The sequence below is a fragment of the Vigna unguiculata genome, chromosome 2, assembly GCF_037176805.1.
Source record: "Vigna unguiculata cultivar grain cowpea cultivar isolate G323 ecotype 2 chromosome 2, ASM3717680v1, whole genome shotgun sequence".
Classification (NCBI taxonomy): Eukaryota; Viridiplantae; Streptophyta; class Magnoliopsida; order Fabales; family Fabaceae; genus Vigna; species Vigna unguiculata.
In genome coordinates this window covers 13,060,078-13,084,531 of record NC_140793.1, presented here as the reverse complement: position 1 = coordinate 13,084,531, position 24,454 = coordinate 13,060,078, and positions in this window count along the sequence as shown.

Genomic DNA, 24,454 nt, shown 5'->3' with positions numbered 1-24,454 from the left:
GACTTTTATTTTTTTCACAAGTTGAAACTAATTCTCTTATTCCAGGATCAAATTCAACTTGATATTTGTTACTTTCCAACAGTTGCAATTCGTCGATAACATTTCTTGGCAACAGTCCCCCACCTTGATATGTAACAATCAATAATTCAATGCATTGTGTTTGATGAATTTGCTTCTTATCGACGGACCAAATGCATAATAAAGCACTATGAACAAGCTTCCTTTTGAAACACGGTAGTTGGTGTGTTTCATTCACATGCTTAACCTTTCGTTCCTGTAAAATGACATCACAAACTGTAGAAGAAAAAACATTGACGAATAAACTTTCTCTAGTTCCATTTCTTTTTCTTTATTTTCTCTTCCTTCTCCAGTTTATATTATTTTTTTTCTATTCTTTCTTTTTCTGTTTTCTCCTTCAGCCTACGTTGATCCTTACTGACTTGTCTTGGTGTCATAAATTTCTACTTCTTTTGTTGTCCTTCATGCCTCAGATAAAGGGAACGTTCATCAAGATGGAGTATTTTAAAACGAAGCCATGCCCATCCCAAAAGAAGATGGCAAGAGTCCATGGGAGTAATATCACATAATACTTCTTTCACGCATTGCCATGTACTGAATTTGATCCATGCTTGATCGAGATGAAAGGTTGCTGGTAACTGGAGTTTTTCCACCAATCTTTGGCTCACAACATTGTTTTCGCTTCCGTAATCGAATGCAACTAAACAAGGATGGCCTTCGGTTAAAGAGTTTGTATAATAAACTTCCTTTCCTATTCCAAATCTAGATAGCCAGGCTCTGAATACCAAATGATGTGAATCCAAAGGGTTCAATTCGTTTGACTGATATATCGTTGTTGGAATGCTAACAAGAAAGAAATTTGAGAAATTATTTAAAACTTCAAAATGGAAACATAAAAGAAGATGGAACGGAAATTGAGAGACATGACACTTCCAAGAATGGAAGATAAGCCTAAGAGTTGAAACACACAAAGGGATAAAGGACCTTTGATTAAACTCATGGATTCTTGAATCACTCAAGAACTTAGAATATTCACTCTCACTAAGATAGACGAGATAAAACTCGTTTATTTTCGGAATAAAACTCAGCTTGCCTTCATTGATGAAAATGGTTCAACTTATATAGGAGCTTTAACCATCAGAATTACAAAAGACACATAAATTTCAATATCATCCCGCTTACATCTATTAATTAATGATCCACTCAAGCTAATAACGATTCGCTACTTCATGGTTTATTGTAACTGAATTTAAGGGTACCAAAAGTCATCCACAAACTTTGAGCAAAGGTCCTCTTGATCTTCCGAAGGTTGGTTCTTAAGTTGGCATACGGACCCCTATTTCAACTTGAAAATAAAGCAAACCTAAAGCCCATTAATTGGTTAAGCCAATTTTACAAAGCTTTGGGCCCTTATTTAAATAAAAGAAACTGCACCAACACGGCGCATTAGTCATCCTCCATTTGACCCATATGCAATTCACATCATACCCTCCTTCTTCGAGAAGATTTGTCCCGAATCTTAAGACACTAGTTTTAATGTAAGTTTATTATGATCTTGTGAAGGACTTTTATTTTTTTCACAAGTTGAAACTAATTCTCTTCCTCCAAGATCAAATTCAACTTCATATTTGTTACTTTCCAACGGTTGCAATTCGTCGATAACATTTCTTGGCAACAGTCCCCCACCTTGATATGTAACAATAAATAATTCCATGCATTGTGTTTGACAAATTTGCTTCTTATCGACGGATCAAATGCATAATAAAGCACTATGAACAAGCTTCCTTTTTAAACATGGAAGTTGGTGTGTATCATTCACATGCTTATACTTTTGTTCCTGTAAAATGACATTACAAACTGTAGAAGAAAAAACATTGAGGAATAAATTTTCTCTAGTTCCATTTCTTTTTCTTTATTTTCCCTTCCTTCTCCAGTTTAAATTACTTCTTTTTCTATTCTTTCTTTTTCTGTTTTCTCCTTCAGCCTACGTTGATCCTTATTGACTTGTCTTGGTGTCATAAATTTCTACTTCTTTTTATGTCCCTCATACCTCAAGTAGAGGGAATGTTCATTAAGGTGGACTGTTTTAAAACGAAGCCATGAGAAGAGTCCATGGTAGCTATATCACATAGTATAGTACTTCTTTCACACATTGCCATTACTGAATTTGATCAATGCTTGAGCCAGATGAAAGGTTGCTGGTAACTGGAGTTTCTCCACCAATCTTTGGCTCACAACATTATTTTCGCTTCCGTAATCGAATGCAACTAAACATGGATGGCCTTCGGTTAAACACTTTGTATAATAAATTTCCTTTCCTATTCCAAATCAACATAGGCAGGCTCTCAATACCAAATGATGTGAATCCCCAAGGTTCGATTCGTTTGACTGATCTATCATTGTTGGAATGCTAACAAGCAAGAAATTTGAGAAATTATTTAAAACGAGAAAATGGAAACATAAAAGAAGATGGAACAGAAATTGATAGACATCACACTTCCAAGAATGGAAGATAAGCCCAAGAGTTTAAACACACAAAGGGATAAAGGACCCTTGATTAAACTCATGGATTCTTGAATCACTCAAGAACTTAGGAGAATCACTCTCACTAATATAGATGAGATAAAACTCGTTTATTTTTTGGATAAAACTCAGCTTGCCTTCATTGATGAAAATGGTTCAACTTATATACAAGTTTCAAGAATCAGAATTACAAAAGACACATAAATTTCAATTACAACCCACTTAAAGCTATTAATTCATAAATCCACTGAAGCTAATTATGATCCGCTACTTAATGGTTGATTGTAACTGAATTTAAGGGTACCAAAAGTCATCCACAAACTTTGAGCAAAGGTCCTGTTGATCTTCCAAAGGTTGGTTCTTAAGTTGGCATACGGACCCCTATTTCAACTTGAAAATAAAGCAAAACTAAAGCCCATTCATTAGTTAAGCCAAAACACAATTTGGTCAGCCAATTTTACAAAGCATTGGGCCCTTATTTAAATAAAAGAAACTGCGGCAACACGACGCATTAGTCATCCTCCATTTGACCCATATGCAATTCACATCATACCCTCCTTCTTCGAGAAGATTTGTCCCGAATCTTAAGAGACTAGTTTTAATGTAAGTTTATTATGATCTTGTGAAGGACTTTTATTTTTTTCACAAGTTGAAACTAATTCTCTTATTCCAGGATCAAATTCAACTTGATATTTGTTACTTTCCAACAGTTGCAATTCGTCGATAACATTTCTTGGCAACAGTCCCCCACCTTGATATGTAACAATCAATAATTCAATGCATTGTGTTTGATGAATTTGCTTCTTATCGACGGACCAAATGCATAATAAAGCACTATGAACAAGCTTCCTTTTGAAACACGGTAGTTGGTGTGTTTCATTCACATGCTTAACCTTTCGTTCCTGTAAAATGACATCACAAACTGTAGAAGAAAAAACATTGACGAATAAACTTTCTCTAGTTCCATTTCTTTTTCTTTATTTTCTCTTCCTTCTCCAGTTTATATTATTTTTTTTCTATTCTTTCTTTTTCTGTTTTCTCCTTCAGCCTACGTTGATCCTTACTGACTTGTCTTGGTGTCATAAATTTCTACTTCTTTTGTTGTCCTTCATGCCTCAGATAAAGGGAACGTTCATCAAGATGGAGTATTTTAAAACGAAGCCATGCCCATCCCAAAAGAAGATGGCAAGAGTCCATGGGAGTAATATCACATAATACTTCTTTCACGCATTGCCATGTACTGAATTTGATCCATGCTTGATCGAGATGAAAGGTTGCTGGTAACTGGAGTTTTTCCACCAATCTTTGGCTCACAACATTGTTTTCGCTTCCGTAATCGAATGCAACTAAACAAGGATGGCCTTCGGTTAAAGAGTTTGTATAATAAACTTCCTTTCCTATTCCAAATCTAGATAGCCAGGCTCTGAATACCAAATGATGTGAATCCAAAGGGTTCAATTCGTTTGACTGATATATCGTTGTTGGAATGCTAACAAGAAAGAAATTTGAGAAATTATTTAAAACTTCAAAATGGAAACATAAAAGAAGATGGAACGGAAATTGAGAGACATGACACTTCCAAGAATGGAAGATAAGCCTAAGAGTTGAAACACACAAAGGGATAAAGGACCTTTGATTAAACTCATGGATTCTTGAATCACTCAAGAACTTAGAATATTCACTCTCACTAAGATAGACGAGATAAAACTCGTTTATTTTCGGAATAAAACTCAGCTTGCCTTCATTGATGAAAATGGTTCAACTTATATAGGAGCTTTAACCATCAGAATTACAAAAGACACATAAATTTCAATATCATCCCGCTTACATCTATTAATTAATGATCCACTCAAGCTAATAACGATTCGCTACTTCATGGTTTATTGTAACTGAATTTAAGGGTACCAAAAGTCATCCACAAACTTTGAGCAAAGGTCCTCTTGATCTTCCGAAGGTTGGTTCTTAAGTTGGCATACGGACCCCTATTTCAACTTGAAAATAAAGCAAACCTAAAGCCCATTAATTGGTTAAGCCAATTTTACAAAGCTTTGGGCCCTTATTTAAATAAAAGAAACTGCACCAACACGGCGCATTAGTCATCCTCCATTTGACCCATATGCAATTCACATCATACCCTCCTTCTTCGAGAAGATTTGTCCCGAATCTTAAGACACTAGTTTTAATGTAAGTTTATTATGATCTTGTGAAGGACTTTTATTTTTTTCACAAGTTGAAACTAATTCTCTTCCTCCAAGATCAAATTCAACTTCATATTTGTTACTTTCCAACGGTTGCAATCCGTCGATAACATTTCTTGGCAACAGTCCCCCACCTTGATATGTAACAATAAATAATTCCATGCATTGTGTTTGACAAATTTGCTTCTTATCGACGGATCAAATGCATAATAAAGCACTATGAACAAGCTTCCTTTTTAAACATGGAAGTTGGTGTGTATCATTCACATGCTTATACTTTTGTTCCTGTAAAATGACATTACAAACTGTAGAAGAAAAAACATTGAGGAATAAATTTTCTCTAGTTCCATTTCTTTTTCTTTATTTTCCCTTCCTTCTCCAGTTTAAATTACTTCTTTTTCTATTCTTTCTTTTTCTGTTTTCTCCTTCAGCCTACGTTGATCCTTATTGACTTGTCTTGGTGTCATAAATTTCTACTTCTTTTTATGTCCCTCATACCTCAAGTAGAGGGAATGTTCATTAAGGTGGACTGTTTTAAAACGAAGCCATGAGAAGAGTCCATGGTAGCTATATCACATAGTATAGTACTTCTTTCACACATTGCCATTACTGAATTTGATCAATGCTTGAGCCAGATGAAAGGTTGCTGGTAACTGGAGTTTCTCCACCAATCTTTGGCTCACAACATTATTTTCGCTTCCGTAATCGAATGCAACTAAACATGGATGGCCTTCGGTTAAACACTTTGTATAATAAATTTCCTTTCCTATTCCAAATCAACATAGGCAGGCTCTCAATACCAAATGATGTGAATCCCCAAGGTTCGATTCGTTTGACTGATCTATCATTGTTGGAATGCTAACAAGCAAGAAATTTGAGAAATTATTTAAAACGAGAAAATGGAAACATAAAAGAAGATGGAACAGAAATTGATAGACATCACACTTCCAAGAATGGAAGATAAGCCCAAGAGTTTAAACACACAAAGGGATAAAGGACCCTTGATTAAACTCATGGATTCTTGAATCACTCAAGAACTTAGGAGAATCACTCTCACTAATATAGATGAGATAAAACTCGTTTATTTTTTGGATAAAACTCAGCTTGCCTTCATTGATGAAAATGGTTCAACTTATATACAAGTTTCAAGAATCAGAATTACAAAAGACACATAAATTTCAATTACAACCCACTTAAAGCTATTAATTCATAAATCCACTGAAGCTAATTATGATCCGCTACTTAATGGTTGATTGTAACTGAATTTAAGGGTACCAAAAGTCATCCACAAACTTTGAGCAAAGGTCCTGTTGATCTTCCAAAGGTTGGTTCTTAAGTTGGCATACGGACCCCTATTTCAACTTGAAAATAAAGCAAAACTAAAGCCCATTCATTAGTTAAGCCAAAACACAATTTGGTCAGCCAATTTTACAAAGCATTGGGCCCTTATTTAAATAAAAGAAACTGCGGCAACACGACGCATTAGTCATCCTCCATTTGACCCATATGCAATTCACATCATACCCTCCTTCTTCGAGAAGATTTGTCCCGAATCTTAAGAGACTAGTTTTAATGTAAGTTTATTATGATCTTGTGAAGGACTTTTATTTTTTTCACAAGTTGAAACTAATTCTCTTATTCCAGGATCAAATTCAACTTGATATTTGTTACTTTCCAACAGTTGCAATTCGTCGATAACATTTCTTGGCAACAGTCCCCCACCTTGATATGTAACAATCAATAATTCAATGCATTGTGTTTGATGAATTTGCTTCTTATCGACGGACCAAATGCATAATAAAGCACTATGAACAAGCTTCCTTTTGAAACACGGTAGTTGGTGTGTTTCATTCACATGCTTAACCTTTCGTTCCTGTAAAATGACATCACAAACTGTAGAAGAAAAAACATTGACGAATAAACTTTCTCTAGTTCCATTTCTTTTTCTTTATTTTCTCTTCCTTCTCCAGTTTATATTATTTTTTTTCTATTCTTTCTTTTTCTGTTTTCTCCTTCAGCCTACGTTGATCCTTACTGACTTGTCTTGGTGTCATAAATTTCTACTTCTTTTGTTGTCCTTCATGCCTCAGATAAAGGGAACGTTCATCAAGATGGAGTATTTTAAAACGAAGCCATGCCCATCCCAAAAGAAGATGGCAAGAGTCCATGGGAGTAATATCACATAATACTTCTTTCACACATTGCCATGTACTGAATTTGATCCATGCTTGATCCAGATGAAAGGTTGTTGGTAACTGGAGTTTTTCCACCAATCTTTGGCTCACAACATTGTTTTCGCTTCCGTAATCGAATGCAACTAAACAAGGATGGCCTTCGGTTAAAGAGTTTGTATAATAAACTTCCTTTCCTATTCCAAATCTAGATAGCCAGGCTCTGAATACCAAATGATGTGAATCCAAAGGGTTCAATTCGTTTGACTGATATATCGTTGTTGGAATGCTAACAAGAAAGAAATTTGAGAAATTATTTAAAACTTCAAAATGGAAACATAAAAGAAGATGGAACGGAAATTGAGAGACATGACACTTCCAAGAATGGAAGATAAGCCTAAGAGTTGAAACACACAAAGGGATAAAGGACCTTTGATTAAACTCATGGATTCTTGAATCACTCAAGAACTTAGAATATTCACTCTCACTAAGATAGACGAGATAAAACTCGTTTATTTTCGGAATAAAACTCAGCTTGCCTTCATTGATGAAAATGGTTCAACTTATATAGGAGCTTTAACCATCAGAATTACAAAAGACACATAAATTTCAATATCATCCCGCTTACATCTATTAATTAATGATCCACTCAAGCTAATAACGATTCACTACTTCATGGTTTATTGTAACTGAATTTAAGGGTACCAAAAGTCATCCACAAACTTTAAGCAAAGGTCCTCTTGATCTTCCGAAGGTTGGTTCTTAAGTTGGCATACGGACCCCTATTTCAACTTGAAAATAAAGCAAACCTAAAGCCCATTAATTGGTTAAGCCAATTTTACAAAGCTTTGGGCCCTTATTTAAATAAAAGAAACTGCACCAACACGGCGCATTAGTCATCCTCCATTTGACCCATATGCAATTCACATCATACCCTCCTTCTTCGAGAAGATTTGTCCCGAATCTTAAGACACTAGTTTTAATGTAAGTTTATTATGATCTTGTGAAGGACTTTTATTTTTTTCACAAGTTGAAACTAATTCTCTTCCTCCAAGATCAAATTCAACTTCATATTTGTTACTTTCCAACGGTTGCAATCCGTCGATAACATTTCTTGGCAACAGTCCCCCACCTTGATATGTAACAATAAATAATTCCATGCATTGTGTTTGACGAATTTGCTTCTTATCGACGGATCAAATGCATAATAAAGCACTATGAACAAGCTTCCTTTTTAAACATGGAAGTTGGTGTGTATCATTCACATGCTTATACTTTTGTTCCTGTAAAATGACATTACAAACTGTAGAAGAAAAAACATTGAGGAATAAATTTTCTCTAGTTCCATTTCTTTTTCTTTATTTTCCCTTCCTTCTCCAGTTTAAATTACTTCTTTTTCTATTCTTTCTTTTTCTGTTTTCTCCTTCAGCCTACGTTGATCCTTATTGACTTGTCTTGGTGTCATAAATTTCTACTTCTTTTTATGTCCCTCATACCTCAAGTAGAGGGAATGTTCATTAAGGTGGACTGTTTTAAAACGAAGCCATGAGAAGAGTCCATGGTAGCTATATCACATAGTATAGTACTTCTTTCACACATTGCCATTACTGAATTTGATCAATGCTTGAGCCAGATGAAAGGTTGCTGGTAACTGGAGTTTCTCCACCAATCTTTGGCTCACAACATTATTTTCGCTTCCGTAATCGAATGCAACTAAACATGGATGGCCTTCGGTTAAACACTTTGTATAATAAATTTCCTTTCCTATTCCAAATCAACATAGGCAGGCTCTCAATACCAAATGATGTGAATCCCCAAGGTTCGATTCGTTTGACTGATCTATCATTGTTGGAATGCTAACAAGCAAGAAATTTGAGAAATTATTTAAAACGAGAAAATGGAAACATAAAAGAAGATGGAACAGAAATTGATAGACATCACACTTCCAAGAATGGAAGATAAGCCCAAGAGTTTAAACACACAAAGAGATAAAGGACCCTTGATTAAACTCATGGATTCTTGAATCACTCAAGAACTTAGGAGAATCACTCTCACTAATATAGATGAGATAAAACTCGTTTATTTTTTGGATAAAACTCAGCTTGCCTTCATTGATGAAAATGGTTCAACTTATATACAAGTTTCAAGAATCAGAATTACAAAAGACACATAAATTTCAATTACAACCCACTTAAAAATATTAATTCATAAATCCACTGAAGCTAATTATGATCCGCTACTTAATGGTTGATTGTAACTGAATTTAAGGGTACCAAAAGTCATCCACAAACTTTGAGCAAAGGTCCTGTTGATCTTCCAAAGGTTGGTTCTTAAGTTGGCATACGGACCCCTATTTCAACTTGAAAATAAAGCAAAACTAAAGCCCATTCATTAGTTAAGCCAAAACACAATTTGGTCAGCCAATTTTACAAAGCATTGGGCCCTTATTTAAATAAAAGAAACTGCGGCAACACGACGCATTAGTCATCCTCCATTTGACCCATATGCAATTCACATCATACCCTCCTTCTTCGAGAAGATTTGTCCCGAATCTTAAGAGACTAGTTTTAATGTAAGTTTATTATGATCTTGTGAAGGACTTTTATTTTTTTCACAAGTTGAAACTAATTCTCTTATTCCAGGATCAAATTCAACTTGATATTTGTTACTTTCCAACAGTTGCAATTCGTCGATAACATTTCTTGGCAACAGTCCCCCACCTTGATATGTAACAATCAATAATTCAATGCATTGTGTTTGATGAATTTGCTTCTTATCGACAGACCAAATGCATAATAAAGCACTATGAACAAGCTTCCTTTTGAAACACGGTAGTTGGTGTGTTTCATTCACATGCTTAACCTTTCGTTCCTGTAAAATGACATCACAAACTGTAGAAGAAAAAACATTGACGAATAAACTTTCTCTAGTTCCATTTCTTTTTCTTTATTTTCTCTTCCTTCTCCAGTTTATATTATTTTTTTCTATTCTTTCTTTTTCTGTTTTCTCCTTCAGCCTACGTTGATCCTTACTGACTTGTCTTGGTGTCATAAATTTTTACTTCTTTTGTTGTCCTTCATGCCTCAGATAAAGGGAACGTTCATCAAGATGGAGTATTTTAAAACGAAGCCATGCCCATCCCAAAAGAAGATGGCAAGAGTCCATGGGAGTAATATCACATAATACTTCTTTCACACATTGCCATGTACTGAATTTGATCCATGCTTGATCCAGATGAAAGGTTGCTGGTAACTGGAGTTTCTCCACCAATCTTTGGCTCACAACATTGTTTTCGCTTCCGTAATCGAATGCAACTAAACAAGGATGGCCTTCGGTTAAAGAGTTTGTATAATAAACTTCCTTTCCTATTCCAAATCTAGATAGCCAGGCTCTGAATACCAAATGATGTGAATCCAAAGGGTTCAATTCGTTTGACTGATATATCGTTGTTGGAATGCTAACAAGAAAGAAATTTAAGAAATTATTTAAAACTTCAAAATGGAAACATAAAAGAAGATGGAACGGAAATTGAGAGACATGACACTTCCAAGAATGGAAGATAAGCCTAAGAGTTGAAACACACAAAGGGATAAAGGACCTTTGATTAAACTCATGGATTCTTGAATCACTCAAGAACTTAGAATATTCACTCTCACTAAGATAGACGAGATAAAACTCGTTTATTTTCGGAATAAAACTCAGCTTGCCTTCATTGATGAAAATGGTTCAACTTATATAGGAGCTTTAACCATCAGAATTACAAAAGACACATAAATTTCAATATCATCCCGCTTACATCTATTAATTAATGATCCACTCAAGCTAATAACGATTCGCTACTTCATGGTTTATTGTAACTGAATTTAAGGGTACCAAAAGTCATCCACAAACTTTGAGCAAAGGTCCTCTTGATCTTCCGAAGGTTGGTTCTTAAGTTGGCATACGGACCCCTATTTCAACTTGAAAATAAAGCAAACCTAAAGCCCATTAATTGGTTAAGCCAATTTTACAAAGCTTTGGGCCCTTATTTAAATAAAAGAAACTGCACCAACACGGCGCATTAGTCATCCTCCATTTGACCCATATGCAATTCACATCATACCCTCCTTCTTCGAGAAGATTTGTCCCGAATCTTAAGACACTAGTTTTAATGTAAGTTTATTATGATCTTGTGAAGGACTTTTATTTTTTTCACAAGTTGAAACTAATTCTCTTCCTCCAGGATCAAATTCAACTTGATATTTGTTACTTTCCAACGGTTGCAATCCGTCGATAACATTTCTTGGCAACAGTCCCCCACCTTGATATGTAACAATAAATAATTCCATGGATTGTGTTTGACGAATTTGCTTCTTATCGACGGACCAAATGCATAATAAAGCACTATGAACAAGCTTCCTTTTTAAACATGGAAGTTGGTGTGTTTCATTCACATGCTTATACTTTTGTTCCTGTAAAATGACATTAAAAACTGTAGAAGAAAAAACATTGAGGAATAAATTTTCTCTAGTTCCATTTCTTTTTCTTTATTTTCCCTTCCTTCTGCAGTTTAAATTACTTCTTTTTTTATTCTTTCTTTTTCTGTTTTCTCCTTCAGCCTACGTTGATCCTTATTGACTTGTCTTGGTGTCATAAATTTCTACTTCTTTTGATGTCCCTCATACCTCAAGTAGAGGGAATGTTCATTAAGGTGGAGTGTTTTCAAACGAAGCCATGAGAAGAGTCCATGGTAGCTATATCACATAGTACTTCTTTCACACATTGCCATTACTGAATTTGATCAATGCTTGAGCCAGATGAAAGGTTGCTGGTAACTGGAGTTTCTCCACCAATCTTTGGCTCACAACATTATTTTCGCTTCCGTAATCGAATGCAACTAAACATGGATGGCCTTCGGTTAAACACTTTGTATAATAAATTTCCTTTCCTATTCCAAATCAACATAGGCAGGCTCTGAATACCAAATGATGTGAATCCCCAACGTTCGATTCGTTTGACTGATCTATCATTGTTGGAATGCTAACAAGCAAGAAATTTGAGAAATTATTTAAAACGAGAAAATGGAAACATAAAAGAAGATGGACAGAAATTGATAGACATCACACTTCCAAGAATGGAAGATAAGCCTAAGAGTTTAAACACACAAAGGGATAAAGGACCCTTGATTAAACTCATGGATTCTTGAATCACTCAAGAACTTAGGAGATTCACTCTCACTAAGATAGACGAGATAAAACTCGTTTATTTTCGGAATAAAACTCAGCTTGCCTTCATGGATGAAAATCGTTCAACTTATATCGGAGCTTTAACAATCAGAATTACAAAAGACACATAAATTTCAATATCATCCCACTTAAAGCTATTAATTAATGATCCACTCAAGCTAATAACGATTCGCTACTTCATGGTTTATTGTAACTGAATTTAAGGGTACCAAAAGTCATCCACAAACTTTGAGCAAAGGTCCTCTTGATCTTCCAAAGGTTGGTTCTTAAGTTGGCATACGGACCCCTATTTCAACTTGAAAATAAAGCAAAACTAAAGCCCATTAGTTGGTTAAGCCAAAACACAATTTGGTCAGCAAATTTTACAAAGCATTGAGCCCTTATTTAAATAAAAGAAACTGCGGCAACACAACGCATTAGTCATCCTCCATTTGACCCATATGCAATTCACATCATACCCTCCTTCTTCGAGAAGATTTGTCCCGAATCTTAAGAGACTAGTTTTAATATAAGTTTATTATGATCTTGTGAAGGACTTTTATTTTTTTCACAAGTTGAAACTAATTCTCTTATTCCAGGATCAAATTCAACTTGATATTTGTTACTTTCCAACGGTTGCAATTCGTTGATAACATTTCTTGGCAACAGTCCCTCACCATGCATTGTGTTTGATGAATTTGCTTCTTATCAACGGACCAAATGCATAATAAAGCACTATGAACAAGCTTCCTTTTGAAACATGGTAGTTGGTGTGTTTCATTCACATGCTTATACTTTTGTTCCTGTAAAATGACATCACAAACTGTAGAAGAAAAAACATTGACAAATAAACTTTCTCTAGTTCCATTTCTTTTTCTTTATTTTCTCTTCCTTCTGCAGTTTATATTATTTCTTTTTCTATTCTTTCTTTTTCTGTTTTCTCCTTCAGCCTACGTTGATCCTTACTGACTTGTCTTGGTGTCATAAATTTCTACTTCTTTTGTTGTCCTTCATGCCTCAGATAAAGGGAACGTTCATCAAGATGTAGTCTTTTAAAACGGAGCCATGTCCATCCCAAAAGAAGATCACAAGAGGCCATGGGAGCAATGTCACATAGTACTTCTTTCACACATTGCCATGTACTGAATTTGATCAATGCTTGATCCAGGTGAAAGGTTGCTGGTAACTGGAGTTTCTCCACTAATCTTTGGCTCACAACATTGTTTTCGCTTCAGTAATCGAATGCAACTAAACATGGATGGCCTTCGGTTAAAGAGTTTTGTATAATAAACTTCATTTCCTATTCCAAATCTAGATAACCAGGCTCTGAATACCAAATGATGTGAATCCACAGGATTCAATTCGTTTGACTGATATATCATTGCTGGAATGTTAACAAGAAAGAAATTCGAGAAATTATTTAAAACTTTAAAATGGAAACATAAAAGAAGATGGAACGGAAATTGATAGACATCACACTTCCAAGAATGGAAGATAAGCCTAAGAGTTTAAACACACAAAGGTATAAAGGAACTTTGATAAAACTCGGGGATTCTTGAATCACTCAAGAACTTAGGAGAATCACTCTCACTAAGATAGATGAGATAAAACTCGTTTATTTTCGGAATAAAACTCAGCTTGCCTTCATTGATGAAAATGGTTCAACTTATATAGGAGCTTTAAGCATCAAAATTACAAAAGACACATAAATTTCAATATCATCCCGCTTAAAGCTATTAATTAATAAATCCACTCAAGCTAATAACGATCCGCTGCTTAATGGTTGATTGTAATTGAATTTAAAGCTACCAAAAGTCATCCACAAACTTTGAGCAAAGGTCCTCTTGATCTTCCAAAGGTTGGTTATTAACTTGGCATACAGACCCCAATTTCAACTTGAAAATAAAGCAAAACTAAAGCCCATTAATTGGTAACGCCAAAACACAATTTGGTCAGCCAATTTTACAAAGCATTGGGCCCTTATTTAAATAAAAGAAACTGCACCAACACGACGCATTAGTCATCCTCCATTTGACCCATATGCAATTCACATCATACCCTCCTTCTTCGAGAATATTTGTCCCGAATCTTAAGAGACTAGTTTTAATGTAAGTTTATTATGATCTTGTGAAGGACTTTATTTTTTTCAATAGTTGAAACTAATTCTCTTCTTCTAGGATCAAATTCAACTTGATATTTGTTACTTTCCAATGGTTCCAATCCGTCGATAACATTTCTTGGCAACAGTCCCCCATCTTGAAATATGTAACAATAAATAATTCCATGCATTGTGTTTGACGAATTTGCATCTTATCGACGAACCAAATGCATAATAAAGCACTATCAACAAGCTTCATTTTAAAACATCGAAGTTGGTGTGTTTCGTTCACATGCTTATCCTTTTGTTCCTGTAAAATGATATCACAAACTGTAGAAGAAAAAACATTGACGAATAAACTTTCTCTAGTTCCATTTCTTTTTCTTTATTTTCCCTTCCTTCTGCAGTTTATATTACTTCTTTTTCTATTCTTTCTTTTTCTGTTTTCTCCTTCAGCCTACATTGATCCTTACTGACTTGTCTTGGTGTCATAAATTTCTACTTCTTTTGATGTCCCTCGTGCCTCAAATAAATGGAACGTTCATCAAGATAGAGTGTTTTAAAACGAAGCCATGCCCATCCCAAAAGAAGATCACAAGAGTTCATGGGAGCAATATCACATAATACTTCTTTCACACATTGCCATGTACTGAATTTGATCCATACTTGGATCAGATGAAAGGTTGTTGGTAACTGGAGTTTCTCCACCAATCCTTGGCTAACATTATTGATTTTACTTCCGTAATCGAATGCAACTAAACATGCATGGCCTTCGGTTAAAGAGTTTGTATAATAAACTTCCTTTCCTATTCCAAATCTAGATAGCCAGGCTCTGAATACCAAATGATGTGAATCCGCAAGGTTCGATTTGTTTGACTGATCTATCATTGTTGGAATGCTAACAAGCAAGAAATTTGAGAAATTATTTTAAACGAGAAAATGGAAACATAAAAGAAGATGGAACGGAAATTGATAGACATCACACTTCCAAGAATGGAAGATAAGCCTAAGAGTTGACACACACAAAGGGATAAAGGACCTTTGATTGAACTCATGGATTCTTGAATCACTCAAGAACTGAGGAGAATCACACTCACTAAGATAGATGAGATAAAACTCCTTTATTTTCTGAATAAAACTCAGCTTGCCTTCTTTGATGAAAATGGTTCAACTTATATAGAAGGTTTAACCATCAGAATTACAAAAGACACATAAATTTCAATTACAACCCACTTAAAGCTATTAATTAGTAAATCCACTCAAGCTAATAATGATCCGCTACTTAATGTTTGATTGTAACTGAATTTATGGCTACCAAAACTCAACCACAAACTTTGAGCAAAGGTCCTCTTGATCTTCCAAAGGTTGGTTCTTAAGTTGGCATATGGACCCTTATTTCAACTTGAAGATAAAGCAAAATTAAAGCCCATTAATTGGTTAAGCACAAATACAATTTGGTCAGCCAATTTTACAAAGCATTGGGCCCTTATTTAAATAAAAGAAACTGCATCAACACGGCGCATTTGTCATCCTCCATTTGACCCATATGCAATTCACATCATACCATCCTTCTTCGAGAGGATTTGTCCCGAATCTTAAGACACTAGTTTTAATGTAAGATTATTATGATCTTGTGAAGGACTTTTTTTTTTCACAAGTTGAAACTAATTCTCTTCTTCTAGGATCAAATTCAACTTGATATTTGTTACTTTCCAATGGTTGCAATCTATCGATAACATTTCTTGGCAACAATACCCCACCTTGATATGTAACAATAAATAGATCCATGCATTGTTTTTGACGAATTTGCTTCTTATCGACGGACCAAATGGATAATAAAGCACTATGAACAAGCTTGCTTTTTAAACATGGAGGTTGGTGTGTTTCATTCACATGCTTATCCTTTTGTTCCTGTAAAATGACATCACAAACTGTAGAAGAAAAAACATTGACGAATAAACTTTCTCTAGTTCCGTTTCTTTTTCTTTATTTTCCCTTCCTTCTGCAGTTTATATTACTTCTTTTTCTATTCTTTCTTTTTCTGTTTTCTCCTTCAGCCTACATTGATCCTTACTGACTTGTCTTGGTGTCATAAATTTCTACTTCTTTTGATGTCCCTCGTGCCTCAAATAAATGGAACGTTCATCAAGATGGAGTGTTTTAAAACGAAGCCATGCCCATCCCAAAAGAAGATGACAAGAGTCCATGGGAGCAATATCACATAATACTTCGTTCACACATTGCCATGTACTTAATTTGATCCATGCTTGATCCAGAAGAAAGGTTGCTAGTAACTGGGGTTTCTCCACCAATCTTTGGCTCACAACATTGTTTTCGTTTCCATAATCGAATGCAACTAAACATGGATGGCCTTCGATTAACCACTTTGTATAATAAACTTCCTTTCCTATTCCAAATCTGGATAGCCAGGCTCTGAATACCAAATTATGTGGATCCACAGGATTCAATTCGTTTGACTGATTTATCATTGGTGGAGTGCTAACAAGTAAAAAATTTGAGAAATTATTTAAAACGAGAAAATGGAAACATAAAAGAAGATGGAATGGAAATTGATAGACATCACACATCCAAGAATGGAAGATAAGCCTAAGAGTTGAAACACACAAAGGGATAAAGGACCTTTGATTAAGCTTATGGATTCTTGAATCACTCAAGAACTTAGGAGAATCACTCTCACTAACATAGATGAGATAAAACTCGTTTATTTTCTGAATAAAACTCAGCTTGCCTTCATTGATGAAAATGGTTCAAGTTATATAGGAGCTTTAACCATCAGAATTACAAAAGACACATAAATTTCAATTACAACCCGATTAAAGCTATTAATTAATGATCCACCCAAGCTAGTAATGATGATCCGCTCCTTAATAGTTGATGGTAACTGAATTTAAGGCTACCAAAAGTCATCCACAAACTTTGAGCAAAGGTCCTCTTGATCTTCCAAAGGTTGGTTCTTAAGTTGGCATATGGACCCTTATTTGAACTTGAAGATAAAGCAAAACTAAAGCCCGTTAATTGGTTAAGCACAACCACAATTTGGTAAGCCAATTTTACAAAGCATTGGGCCCTTATTTAAATAACAGAAATTGCATTAATACGGCGCATTAGTCATCCTCCATTTGACCCATATGCAATTTACATCATACCCTCCTTCTTCGAGAGGATTTGTCCCGAATCTTAAGACACTAGTTTTAATATAAGTTTATTATGATCTTGGGAAGGACTTTTATTTTTTCACAAGGTTAAACTAATTCTCTTCCTCCAGGAACAAATTCAACTTGATATTTGTTACTTTCCAATGGTTGCAATCCGTCGATAACATTTCTTGGCAACAGCACCCCACCTTGATATGTAACAATAAATAATTCCATGCATTCTGTTTGACGAATATGCTTCTTATCGACGGACCAAATGCATGATAAAGCAATATGAACAAACTTTCTACTCAAACATGGAAGTTGGTGTGTTCCTTCACATGCTTATCCTTTTGTTCCTGTAAAATGACATCACAAACTGTAGAAGAAAAAACATTGAGGAATAAACTTTCTGTAGTTCCATTTCTTTTTCTTTATTTTCCCTTCCTTCTGCAGTTTATATTACTTCTTTTTCTATTCTTTCTTTTTCTGTTTTCTCCTTCAGCCTTCGTTGATCCTTACTGACTTGTCTTGGTGTCATAAATTTCTACTTCTTTTGATGTCCCTCATGCCTCAAATAAAGGGAACGTTCATCAAGATGGAGGGATTTAAAACGAAGCCATGCCTATCCCAAAAGAAGATGAAAGGAGTCCATGGGAGCAATATCACATAATACTTCTTTCACACATTGCCATGTACTGAATTTGATCCATGCTTGATTCAGATGAAAGGTTGTTGGCAACTGGAGTTTGTCCACCAATCTTTGGCTCGCAACATTGTTTTCGCTTTCGTAATCGAATGCAACCAAACATGGATGGCCTTCGGTTAAACACCTTCTATAATAAACTTCCATTCCTATACCAAATCTACATAGCCAGGCTCTGAATACCAAATGATGAGAATCCAAAGGGTTCGATTCGTTTTACTGATCTTTCAAGGTAGGAATGCTAATAAGCAAGAAATTTGAGAAATTATTTAAAACGAGGAAATGGAAACATATAAGAAGATGGAGCGGAAATTGATAGACATCACACTTCCAGTAATGGAAGATAAGCCTAAGAGTTGAAACACACAAAGGGATAAAGGACCTTTGATTAAACTCATGGATTCTTGAATCACTCAAGAACTTAGGAAAATCACTCTCAGTAAGATAGATGAGATAAAACTCGTTTATTTTCTGAATAAAACTCAGCTTGCCTTGATTGATTAAAATGGTTCAACTTATATAGGAGCTTTAATTATCAGAATTACAAAAGACACATAAATTTCAATTACAACCCGATTAAAGCTATTAATTAATGATCCACTCAAGCTATTGATGATCCGCTACTTAACGGTTGATTGTAACTGAATTTAAGTCTACCAAAATTCATCCACAAACTTTGAGAGAAAACTACCAAAGGTCCTCTTGATCTTCCAAAGGTTGGTTCTTAAGTTGGCATATGGACCCTTATTTCCACTTGAAGATAAATCAAAACTAAAGCCCGTTAATTTGGTCAGCCAATTTTACAAAGCATTGGACCATTATTTAAATAAAAGAAACTGCATCAACACGGCGCATTAGTCATCCTCCATTTGACCCATATGCAATTCACTTCATACCCTCCTTCTTCGAGAAGATTTGTCCCGAATCTTAAGACACTAGTTTTAACGTAACTTTCTAATTCTCCTCTTCCTAGATCAAATTCAACTTGATATTTGTTAGTTTCCATTGGTTGCAATCCGTCGATAACAATTCTTGGCAACAGTACCCCACCTGATATGTAACAATAAATAATTCCATGGATTGTGTTTAACGAATTTACCTTTTATCGATGGACCAAATGCATGATAAAGCACTATGAACAAGCTTCCTTTTTAAACATGGAAGTTGGTGTGTTTCCTTCACATGCTTATCCTTTTGTTCCTGTAAAATGACATCACAAACTGTAGAAGAAAAAACATTGACGAATAAACTTTCTCTAGTTCCATTTCTTTTTCTTTATTTTCCCTTCCTTCTGTAGTTTATATTACTTCTTTTTCTATTCTTTCTTTTTCTGTTTTCTCCTTCAACCTACGTTGATCCTTACTGACTTGTCTTGGTGTAATAAAGTTCTACTTCTTTTGATGTCTCTCATGCCTCAAATAAAGGGTACGTTCATCAAGATGTTGTGTTTTAAAACGAAGCAATGCCCATCCCAAAAGAAGATGACAAGAGTCCATGGGAGCAATATCACATAATACTTCTTTCACACATTGCCATGTACTGAATTTGATCCATGCTTGATCCAGATGAAAGGTTGCTGGTAACTGGAGTTTCTCCACCAATCTTTGGCTGACTACATTGTTTTCGCTTTCGTAATCGAATGCAACTAAACATGGGTGACCTTCAGTTAAACACCTTGTATAATAAACTTTCATTCCTATACCAAATCTACATAGCCAGGCTCTGAATACAAAATGATGTGAATCCAAAGGGTTCGATTCGTTTTCTGATCTTTCAAGGTTGGAATGCTAATAAGCAAGAGATTTGAGAAATTATTTAAAACGAGAAAATGGAAACATATAAGAAGATGGAGTGGAAATTGATAGACATCACACTTCCAAGAATGGAAGATAAGCCTAAGAGTTTAAACACACAAAGGGATAAAGGAACTTTGATAAAACTCAGGGATTCTTGAATCACTCAAGAACTTAGGAGAATCACTCTCACTAAGATAGATGAGATAAAACTCGTTTATTTTCTGAATAAAACTCAGTTTGCCTTCATTGATGAAAATGGTTTAACTTATTTAGGAGCTTTAACCATCAGAATTACAAACGACACATAAATTTCAATTACAACCCACATAAAGCTATTAATTAATGATCCACTCAAGCTAGTAATGATCTGCTACTTAATGGTTGATTGTAACTAAATTTAAGGCTACCAAAACTCATCCACAAACTTTCAGCATAGGTCCTCTTGATCTTCCAAAGGTTGGTTTTTAAGTTGGCATATGTGGACCCTTATTTCAACTTGAAAATAAAGCAAAACTAAAGCCCATTAATTGGTTAAGCCAAAACACAATTTGGTCAGCCAATTTTACAAAGCATTGGGCCCTTATTTTAAATAAAAGAAACTACATCAACACGGCGCATTAGTCATCCTCCATTTGACCCATATACAATTCACATCATATGATGAAGGATTATCTTGTTCCTTTTTGAGATTATTAAATATGGTGTTAGTTGATTAAGAAAGCTAAGCGAAATCCCCACTGGACATTAAGATAGCAAGCTATCTAGATGTGAAGGTTCCCTTCACAAAGGTCAAGAGAAGAAGATGATGGATTGATTCAAAACAAAAAGGAAATGGAAAGCACATAAACCATAGAAAACCAGGAACAATTAAAGGAAGAAGAAAACATAAAACGGAAAGGAAACAAATGGTAAAAATGTGAGAAGCACGCCACTACAAGGCTAGGCTAGAAGCCATGGCAACCTTGAAGATGAGTGGATGTGTGCCGCCACTTGCTATGCAAGATAAGGCTTAAAAGTATTCTCTCCCAAGGGAGGAAACTCTCACAAATGGTTGAGACACAAGAGTGTTTTTACTTCAAAATGTTCAACCCTTTTACATGTCTAGGAGCACCCCTTATATAGAAGAGTTTAGGGGCCTCTATGCAAATAAAAGATACCTAAGGATGTCTCTACAAAAACCTAACCCTGGCTTCTCGAAACTAGGTCAAATAAGGTTACAAAAAATGAGAGACAAAAGAGCTAACTATGGTGTGTGCAAGGCTAATTTCGTTCTAGCACAAAAGGAGACAAAGAATGTGTCTCATATGTCTCCAAAATGTGGCCAAAGTGTGCTAAAAACAAAGGAGACCAAAGGTACATAGGTACACTTGTTTTATGCCTTTTACTTTATGCTTTATGCCTTTGCTTTACTCTCTCCTCCACATCATTTATGCTCCCCAATCACCTTGCGCTACCTAGCATTGTTTTCTTACTCCTAATTAACCTACAAAGCAAATAAACCTAGATTAGCATGTTGGCTTAAGTCAAGTCAACTATCAACAAGTCAAACCTAGTCAAAGGTCAAAAAGTCAACTAAAGTTGATTCAACTAAGTCAACTTTGGGAATCAAAAATAACAAATACATATGAAAGGGATGAAGGATTAGTGAACTTCCTTTCTAAACATGCTTAGTCTTCTTAAGCATGTACCTCCATCCTTGGTTGGGGTCAATCCTTCATCATCATACCCTCCTTCTTCGAGAAGATTTGTCCCGAATCTTAAGACACTAGTTTTGATGTAAGTTTATTATGATCTTGTGAAGGACTTTGATTTTTTTACAAGTTGAAACTAATTCTCTTCCTCCAGGATCAAATTCAACTTGATATTTGTTACTTTCCAATGGTTGCAATCCGTCGATAACATTTCTTGGCAACAGTACCCCACCTTGAAATGTAACAATAAATAATTTCATGCATTGTGTTTGATGAATCTGCTTCTTATCGACGGACCAAATGCATGATAGAGCACGATGAACAACCTTCGTTTTCAAACATGGAAATTGGTGTGTTTCCTTTACATGCTTATCATTTTGTTCCTCTAAAATGACATCACAAACTGTAGAAGAAAAAACATTGACAAATAAACTTTCTCTAATTCCATTTCTTTTTCTTTATTTTCCCATCCTTCTGCAGTTTATATTACTTCTTTTTCTATTCTTTCTTTTTCTGTTTTCTCCTTCAGTCTACGCTGATTCTTGCCGACTTGTCTTGGTGTCATAAATTTCTACTTCTTTTGATGTCCCTCATGCCTCAAATAAAGGGAACTGTCATCAAGATGGAGTATATTAAAACGAAGCAATGCCCATCCCAAAAGAAGATGACCAGAGTTCAAGGGAGCAATATCACATAATACTTCTTTCACACATTGCCATGTACTGAATTTGATCCATGCTTGATTCAGATGAAAGGTTGTCGGTAACTGGAGTTTCTCCACCAATCTTTGGCTCACAACATTGTTTTCGCTTTCGTAATCGAATGCAACTAAACATGGGTGGCCTTCGGTTAAACACCTTGTATAATAAACTTCCATTCCTATACCAAATCTACATAGCCAGGCTCTGAATACCAAATGATGTGAATCCAAAGTGTTCGATTTGTTTTACTGAGCTTTCAAGGTTCGAACGCTAATAAGCAAGAAATTTGAGAAATTATTTAAAACGAGAAAATGGAAACATATAAGAAAATGGAGCGGAAATTGATAGACATCACACTTCTAAGAATGGAAGATAAGCCTAAGAGTTTAAACACACAAAGGGATAAAGGAACTTTGATAAAACTCGGGGATTCTTGAATCACTCAAGAACTTAGGAGAATCACTATCACTAAGATAGATGAGATAAAACTCGTTTATTTTCTGAATAAAACTCAGCTTGCCTTCATTGATGAAAATGGTTCAACTTATATAGAAGCTTTAAGCATCAGAATTACAAAAGACACATAAATTTCAATTACAACCCACTTAAAGCTATTAATTAATGATCCACTCAAGCTAGTAATGATCCGCTACTTAATGGTTGATTATAACTGAATTTAAGGCTACCAAAAGTCATCCACAAACTTTCAACATAGGTCCTCTTGATCTTCGAAAGGTTGGTTCTTAAGTTGGCATATATGGACCCTTATTTCAACTTGAAAATAAAGCAAAACTAAAGCCCATTAATTGGTTAAGCCAAAACACAATTTGGTTAGCCAATTTTACAAAGCATTGGGCCCTGATTTTAAATAAAAGAAACTGCATGAACACGGCGCATTAGTCGTCCTCCATTTGACCCACATGCAATTCACATCATACCCTCCTTCTTCGAGAAGATTTGTCCCGAATCTTAAGACACTAGTTTTGATGTAAGTTTATTATGATCTTGTGAAGGACTTTTATTTTTTCACAAGTTGAAACTAATTCTCTTCCGCTAGAATCAAATTCAACTTGATATTTGTTACTTTCCAATGGTTGCAATCCGTGAATAACATTTCTTGGCAACAGTACCCCACCTTGATAAATAATTCCATGCATTATGTTTGACGAATTTGCTTCTTATCGATGGACCAAATGCATAATAAATCACTATGAACAAGCTTCCTTTTTAAACATGAAAGTTGGTGTGTTTCGTTCTGATGCTTATCCTTTTGTTCCTGTAAAATGACATCACAAACCTTAGAAGAAAAAACATTGACGAATAAACTTTCTCTAGTTCCATTTCTTTTTCTTCCTTCTGCAGTTTATATTACCTCTTTTTCTATTCTTTGTTTTTCTGTTTTCTCCTTCAGCCTACGTTGATCCTTACTGACTTGTCTTGGTGTCATAAATTTCTACTTCTTTTGATGTCCCTCATGCCTCAAATAAAGGGAACGTTCATCAAGATGGAGTGTTTTAAAACGAAGCCATGACAAGAGTCCACGGGAGCAATATCACATAATACTTCTTTCACACATTTCCATGTACTAAATTTGATCCATGCTTGATTCAGATGAAAGGTTGTTGGTAACTGGGGTTTCTCCACAAATCTTTGGCTCACAACATTGTTTTCACTTTCGTAATCGAATGCAACTAAAAAAGGGCGGCCTTCGGTTAATCACCTTGTATAATAAACTTTCATTCCCATACCAAATCTACATAGCCAGGCTCTGAATACCAAATGATTTCAATCCAAAGGGTTCGATTTGTTTTTCTGATCTTTCAAGGTTGGAATGCTAATAAGCAAGAAATTTGAGAAATTATTTAAAACGAGAAAATGGAAACATATAAGAAGATGGAGTAGAAATTGATAGACATCACACTTCCAAGAATGGAAGATAAGTCTAAGAGTTTAAACACACAAAGGGATAAAGGAACTTTGATACAACTCGGGGATGCTTGAATCACTCAAGTACTTAGGAGAATCACTCTCACTAATATAGGAGCTTTAAGCATCAGAATTACAAAAGACACATAAATTTCAATTACAACCCAACTAAAGCTATTAATTAATGATCCACTCAAGCTAGTAATGATCCGCTACTTAATGGTTGATTGTAACTGAATTTAAGGCTATCAAAAGTCATCCACAAAC